General features: G+C 35.1%; 1 pseudogene; it reads left to right on the plus strand.

Annotated features, from left to right (window-relative positions):
* LOC107739828 (coiled-coil domain-containing protein 24-like) overlaps positions 1-5,221 on the plus strand; it is an 11,836-nt pseudogene extending 6,615 nt beyond the window's left edge.
* The last annotated feature ends 3,233 nt before the right edge of the window (positions 5,222-8,454 follow it).

Genomic DNA, 8,454 nt, shown 5'->3' on the forward strand with positions numbered 1-8,454 from the left:
AGAATATGTGCTTTATAAGTACTAATAAACAGCCAATATCTTAATATTATCTTAATGCTAATAAGCAAATAGTGAGAATTGGTCCCAATTCTAAAGTGTTACCATTTGTGTTGATTTCAAGTAATTTTTTTTTTTTTTTTTTAGTTTTAGTTAGCGATAATCAAGGGGGTAGTTTTGGTCTGAACATTGCAGGAGTTGAAGTGTGAACTGTTTTAGTAGAGTCCTGGGTCATGCTCATTCATAAGGTTTATGAACTGCCCCGTTTGGTTCGTAAGTAAAAACATTATTATTTATTTATTATTATTATCAATATTTAAAACAGTTAAGTACATTTTTTCAGAATTCTTTGATGAATAGAAATATCCAAAGATCAGCATTTATCTGAAGTAAAAAGCTTTTATAACATTATACACTATACCATTCAAAAGCTTGGAGAAATTAAAGAAATTAATACTTTTATTTAGCAAAGATTCTTTAAATTGATCAAAAGTGATGATAAAGACATTTTTAATGTTACATAAGATTTTTTATTTCAGATAAATGCTGTTTTTCTGAACTTTCTTTCTATTCATCAAAGACACCTGAAAAAAAATCCACTCAACTGTTTTCAACATCATAATAATAAATGTTTTGTTGAGCAGCAAATCAGAATATTAGAATGATTTCTGAAAGATCACGTGACTGGAGTAATGATGCTGAAAATTCAGCTTTGAAATCACAGGAATAAATTACACTTTAAAATATATTCAAATAGAAAACAATTCTTTGAAATAGTACAAATATTTTAAAATTTGACTGTTTTTGCTGTACTTTGGATCAAATAAATGCAGGCTTGGTGGGCATAAGAGACTTCTTTAAAAACATTAAAAACCTTACTGTTCAAAAATGATTGACTGGTAGTGTATATGCACTGCACCCTTCAGAAAGCTCACTTCAAGTGCTCTGCCCTTTGGAGTGAGTAGAGCACAGAAATGGAAGTCACCCAGAGTGCGAGTAAATGCTATTATAACTGAGGATTGCTTTGAGCTTATTATGAAAACTATGAACAACACAGTAAAATGTCAGACCTAATTCCATGCATACAACAAATGCAATTACTTTTTATCAAGCAGACAATATTGGAATCATTTGTTTACACCCGAGGCCATGTACATAATGTAATGACTTTTTAGCCAGCAAGATTGTCCGTTTGCAGTTTGATCCTATTGTGCAGTGAAGTTAATATTGTGGAACACACATTCCTCAGGGCAGAATTCTCCCTTCTTTGCTCAACATGTGCTCATGCTGACTGTGGATGCAGACCAGACACGCTCCTTCTTGTGCAAACATGCTGTTGTGAGAATAGAGTGTTGGACTGCCTCATCGTCCTTGCTTTTTGCCTCTTTCCAAGTCTGCTCATGCTCACACACACCTTCATCTAGGATTATATTACCTACTACTGGTTCCAAATCACCGTCTACATTTTGAATTTAAGCTTGTTTGTAAGCTCATACATATGCTACCAGTCAAATGTTTGGACACACTTGACTGAACTAGTTTCTCTTGATCTTAAAAAGCTTTTCATCTGAAGTCCTAAGCTTAAATGCTTGAATTTAAATGGCTACAAAATTAGTTCATTTGAAATTAATGAAATAGTCAATTAATTAGTTCACAATATTTTATGAAGTTATAATGTATTTATTATCTATTTTTATCTATAGATAATAAATAGATATTTATTATCTATATTTAGATATTTAGTTTATATAAATAAAATTTTATATAATTTTATTTATATAAACTAAAGGTTTGAATTTATTTTTATATAATTATATATATATATATATAATAAACAGCCAATATCTTAATATTATCTTAATGCTAATAAGCAAATAGTGAGAATTGGTCCCAATTCTAAAGTGTTACCATTTGTGTTGATTTCAAGTAATTTTTTTTTTTTTTTTTTAGTTTTAGTTAGCGATAATCAAGGGGGTAGTTTTGGTCTGAACATTGCAGGAGTTGAAGTGTGAACTGTTTTAGTAGAGTCCTGGGTCATGCTCATTCATAAGGTTTATGAACTGCCCCGTTTGGTTCGTAAGTAAAGTTATCGCTTATAAAAGCGCAGAAGGCGCGATTCAAATAATTAATTAATACAAACTACGCCCCTAGCGATAATAGCCCTGTCCCACAGACATCCACTCATCTGACTCTTGGTCATACTGAGTGTGGAGGGAGTGTGTCAGTGGGCATCCTGCCTCCCTCTGCTCTTAGATTTCAGTGACCGGCCTCATAACTGTGGCTGTGGTATTTCTTTTCCAGCTGGATTCTGGGGTTTCTCCCACTGCCCACAGACCGCAGGGCTAAAATGAATAGCCTCCCGTACGCTGGCAGTGAGGGCACTCTCCTCAGAGAGCGGGGCTCTGTTTGTTTTTGTTTCATTTAAAAGGATGAGAGTATAATGCATGTGCTGTACAGTAAGCATGACTCTACATGATATAGCAGTAACTCAGAGCAAATAAACCGAGGCAGCAGGCATATTGGTGTAATAATAGTACTCCCTGCCATATAACATGTGGGCTAATGGAGATCCATGGCTTTGCAGCGAAAGCATGTGGTTTGGAGTTCAGTTTTAAGAGCTCAGTCTCAGTGGAGCAGTGCTGTGGAATCATTTAGTGCAGTGTGAGCTCTGGATCTGCTTCAACCACACAATTATAATGACGCTTGAAAGACAAAGCCGGACTAAATCTGTCACTTTTTCCATTCTGAGTTTCATTCATCTTTTTTTTTTGAATCTGTAAAGCAATTTGGCCATATATTCTAATGAATTTTGATTGAATTGTCAGTCATAATAATAAACAGGTTATATTTTTATAAAAAAGCATCAAAATTCACAGAAACTTTTTGTGACTAAGATAACTTCAGTCACTAAGATTTTCTACTTTTTTCAAAAGAAGTCTCTTTTGCTCATAGAAGCTGCATTTATTTCATTAAAAATACAGTAAAAAGTAATATTGTGAAATATTATTTCACTTTTAAATATTTTCTATTTTGATATATTTTAGAATGTAATTTATTCCTGTGATGCAAAGCTGAATTTTCATCATCATTACTCCAGTCTTCAGTGTCACATGATCCTTCAGAAATCATTCTAATATGCTGATTTGGTGCTCAAGAAAAAAATATAATTTTGTTGTTATTATCAATGTTGTAAATAGTTGTGCTGCTTAGTATTTTTGGAATCCATGATACATGTTTTCAGGATTCTTTGATAAATAGAAAGTCTTTACTGTCACTTTTGATCAATTTAATGTGTCCTTGCTGCATAAAAATTTTAATTTATTTAAAACAACAACAAAAACTTACATTTTGTGTTTTGTGCACAAAAAAAAAAAGGTAACACTGTATTTTAAGGTGTCCTTGTTTCACGTTACATGTACTTACTATTATAATAACAATAGATTATATTAAGTATAGTACCATATAGTAAGTACATGTATTTAATACTCAGTACATAAATGTGTAATTACACTGTAGCAAGGAAATCTTAAAATAAACCAACCATCCTAAGATGGTTTGCTGATTTGCTGCTCTCACAGGGTGGTCTGTTGACTGGTTTTAGAAGACTCAGCTAAACACCAGCATGGCCAGGCTGGGAGACTTTAAACCAGCAAACTCTGCCTTAAAACTTAGTGGAGAAAATGAAAGTATCATGGTGGGAGTAGAAATCCTTTGACTTGTTTTGATGTGTTTTATCACAGGAAAACCTTGAGACTGAGAGAGCCAGTGCTCAGACAGAACCTGTATCTCCAGAACCTAGTGTAGCAGGTATGTGTTTATTAATCTTGAGTTTTCATGCAATTCTGTTTTAGACAAAAGCCTACTGACAGACTGAGCTAAAACAAGACTGCATACTCAACTATGCCCTGCAGTCTCTTTTGTTGAGCCGTCCTACTGCATCATTTTTCCTAATAAACATTACATCATAATGACCATTAAATCATCTTGTTATAACCCTTTACAATTCTCCAGATGTGAAGTGGCCTTTTGAATTGTGTATCACCACCATCTAGTGGTTCACCACTGAAGCACTTTTTCCTGTTTAACTCCTTTTGGCTGATGAAAAACTGTTAGCCCATGTGTGATGTGCAGTTTCTTTTGATTGTATAGACAAGAACTCAAGTAAACAAGATAAATCAGTAATTCTGCCGTCTCAAAGAAAAATGATTTTCCAACCACTCATAAGCACAATTTGTCAGTAAGCAAGATTACAATCTTCAATCTACAAAGGTCAATCTGCTCAGACCAGAATGCTTTTCACTGAAAGTAACAAAGCAGAATTCTCTCTTTCTTTTTTAAAGGAATTAAATTTTTTCCCAAGGTGATTGCAAAAAGGTTTGTGGTGAAGCAGACTACCTATCACTGATTTCTTGTTTTCTCTTTTGGCTTTCAGAGCTCAAAGAAGAACGGAGACTCATTCAGAGGGAACTGAACGAACAGAGTTTAATAACCAACAACACAAATAATCAGAGTACCAGAAACCCACACATCCACATAAGGTCAGATCAGCTTTCTAGAATAAGTCTTTGTATCTGTCTTGAGAAAAATGCAAAGTCATGTAGCTGATCCAATGCACTTTTGGAATGTGTGTGTGTGTGTACATTTAAAAATGTATGTCTAGGCTATATATATATATTTTTTATTTTATAGGGAGACATGCAAACCTGCTCTCTCTGCAAATGATTTGGAAGGACCGAAACCATTAAACTCAACAGTTTCCTATTTGAAACCTTGTCCACCCAGAGACCTAAACCACATCAGGAGTGATCCGCCACTAATGAGCTCCTCAAGTGCTCAATCCACGATCCCTATGTCTGCTTTGGAACAAGGGGACAAAGAGTGCAAGTACAGAGCAAATTCACTAAGGGCTTCAACCTTCAGACTAGTTCCAGCAGCCTCAGTCAAAGCATCCGGTTCTGTGAAAGACTTATTCCTAAAGATGGAGGTGACTAAAAATAGTGACCTAGTCTGTTTCCAGCCCGTTCCTCCTGCAGTGCAGAGAACAGCCAGCAGGGGACAGAGGGGGAGCAGACATCTATGTCTTCCTCAGTCTGACCGACTGCTCAGTTCTCTGTGAGAATCACTGTATGCTGCTCTTCACTGTCACTGTCAGACATTTAAACTGTTCAATGCACATAGGAAAAAACCCACAGCGATAAAACACAAACCACAATCTGATCTTTAAAATAAACTTTATTTACCATTTCAAATTGAACAGTTTACAGCTGACACGACTAAGACAATTTCAATGCTGTTTGGCCCTAAAATTGAAAAGACACATGGTTAGATACTGTATGTTTGATAAAGTACTGAGCTCATGTCATTGTGCTTGTCATTCTACTTCAGTTTTATATTGCCATGAGCACTGAAGTACACACACTATTGTAAAGACATCGCTTCTTTTAGAATGCAGGACATGGGAGAGAAAGGTTTTATTTTATGCATTATTTTCTGCTGCTTTCAAACATGTTTTTAAAGTGTAGTAACAACATGAAAATACATGATACTGTTGACATTAACCAAAATAATTCACAGTTTCAACTGAGATATGCTGATTCTGTTTATAGATGCAGGACATGGGAGAGAAAGGTTTTATTTTATGCATTATTTTCTGCTGCTTTCAAACATATTTTTAAAGTGTCGTAACAACATGAAAATACATGATACTGTTGACATTAACCAAAATAATTCACAGTTTCAACTGAGATATGCTGATTCTGTTTATAGTTTTAATTAATACAGCAATAAACCTGTGCTCAATGGATATTTCCATCTTGGACCTAGAGGTATTTGTGTTCGTATTTTCCACCAAATTCTAATATTTCTGTTTTAAGGTGTATGCCATCACAATTAAATTTACACTAAGAAATATCCAGGCCAAATTAGGAGCAAAGTCCATTTAAATTTCTTAATATACCCAAATAAATTCCATTATTCAATTTTGATCGTTTTAAATGCATTTCAAAAATATTCAAAGTGTTAAAACATTCTTTCCAGGTAATCAAATGTGCTTTCTCCGTTTCCTTAACATTGTGCATAATACATGAAACTGGATCACAGGTCGACAGTAATGTTCTTAAAGGGGTTGCAGCACTACAAATACACTTGTGTACAATACTGAGATGAAGATATAACATTGTTGGCTTTAGACTGTGTCCTTCTTCATCAATAAACGATTTCTGTTTGACCAGATGCTGATGTAAAGAGCAGTTTCAGCAAAAAGCCTTAGTTTGGCAATGAGTTTGAGATCAGCTGGCTTGAGGAGGTTTAGGGGGCGAAAAAATGTAGTGTCACTGAACATAGCTAAAAATGATTACAACTGATGGTAAAATACAGTTTTAGTACTATAAAAATAAAAAGGAAAAATCTCTTACAAAGGTAGATTCTGCTTGTTAAATGGCAAAAACGGATAATTACATACTGATTAAAATTACGACATCAATAGTGACACTAACATGAACTAGGTTTGACTCAGCAGTTGAACGTCCACTACACAGAACACTCTGTACACATAACATTAGCTACGTTACAATAAGAAATAAAGTAAAAACAACTACAAATAAACCCCACTACAGCAACCCCCCCTGATAAAAACAGAAAACACAAACATACACATCAGTTGAGTTTTTGTCTTTTTTTACATTACTGTACAACGGAGAGAGGTGGGGAACAGTGCAAGAACGGCACTGATGCATAACAAGTCTATTGTTAAAAAGAGTTTGCATGTCAAGGTCAAAATCCAGGTTTGTTCACATCGCAGTACCTAGAGACAGACACAAGGTCTTCATGCCACGTTCAAGGTCTGAGGACCACACATCAGAAAATTGAGAGGGCTTCAATCTTGTGCATTCACATTTCTGACAGCGATTAATCATACTGTAGCTACTGCGCACGTAGCCAGCTAAAGTGAACCAGTAAATAAAAGTGCTGTTAGTCTCACGTCACCTAAACTGCTGCTCTCATCTACTGCACTAATTGTCTAACAGAGGAAAAGCTAGAGTTTGTGACCTGCATGTACGGTTGTGCTAAGACCAATGAACCTCTAACTACTCCCCTGAGTGTCCGATACCTCCTGTTAGGCAGCAGGGTTACTTTAATTCTTCTCTCTTTTTTCCTTACTTCTTAAAGTTAGATTGTTTTGTATATTTTTGGATAAAATGTTAAACATATATATATATATATCATACCTTCATGCAAATATTAATAAAATGTACAAATAGCAATGACGTAGACTATTATGCCATTAGGTTTTTGAATACTGACTTTATCTGTGACCTGCTCCATCATTTTGAGTCATTTTGGCCCAGAAAGAGTTTTATTCAGAGAAACATCTCAAACAAATATAAAAAAAACTTTCAAAAACATAATTGTTTATGATCCGTTGCGGAAATCTAATTAAATGGTGCTGTCATAAAAACTTGTGAGAAAATGGCATCTAAATTCCAAACAATTCTCAGACATTTTTGATAGAATCTGGAGATTTATTTAAGCTTACTTTAAATAAGACATCAATTACATGTGTTTACAGTGCATATATTTACGATTTTACTAATATGCTCTTCTCTAAGCTTTTTTTTAGCAATGGACACAATGACTTTCCTGAGGTAAAGGTAACGTCACGTAATGTTGTTCACAAGCTGTTTCATTCACGTCTTTCTGCAACTGAAACACGATTACATGAGAGATGACAAATTTAGTTGTACTGCATCTTTCAAAATACCTTCTGATGTTCATTTGTTTTTTTAGTGCTATAATTAGTAGTAAAGAAAAAGAGATGATCTGTTCGCTCGCGCTCCATGCGGCCTTTAAACTGAGGCAGCTTTAGCGATCAGTAGCTGGGTTTCTATCCAAAGCTGCGAATTTAACTTGTGCGCAAAATTGAAATATAGCATAAAACATTTGCGAACAAGCACCGTTTCCATCTAACGAGTCAAAGAGAACAAAACAGTCACTTCCTGATATAAATCACTAAGAAAAGTAGGAGAAGCTACTGAATATAATAATTTTCATATATAATAAATTACTTGCGCCTCAGAGCGAGCAGACGAGACACAATGAATGCGGTCATTGCTTTCGGAGGCGGATGCTGCTGTTTGGGAACGCAGTCGTGTAAGACATTTCTGGTAGGCAATTATACAGAAATACTTTGATGACAGACTTTGCTCGGGCATTTCCGAATGACCACAACGACATTTCAGATGCTGTGGAATGATATCGGTCCACTGGTTAGTCAGGATTTGCCGTCCCATAGCGCAAAGTCACATGACTTTTTTGATGCGCTTGGAGGAATTTATTCGCAAAATGCATTTCCATCTCCCATTCTTCACATTAACCCTTTTTCGCACAAGTCAAAAACAACCTCAAGCGAGCGTAAAAACTTTTTTGCGAATTAAGGGGTTTTTATTCGAAATTTGGCGT

The sequence above is a fragment of the Sinocyclocheilus rhinocerous genome, unplaced genomic scaffold, assembly GCF_001515625.1.
Source record: "Sinocyclocheilus rhinocerous isolate Xijiao unplaced genomic scaffold, SAMN03320098_v1.1 scaffold1276, whole genome shotgun sequence".
Classification (NCBI taxonomy): Eukaryota; Metazoa; Chordata; class Actinopteri; order Cypriniformes; family Cyprinidae; genus Sinocyclocheilus; species Sinocyclocheilus rhinocerous.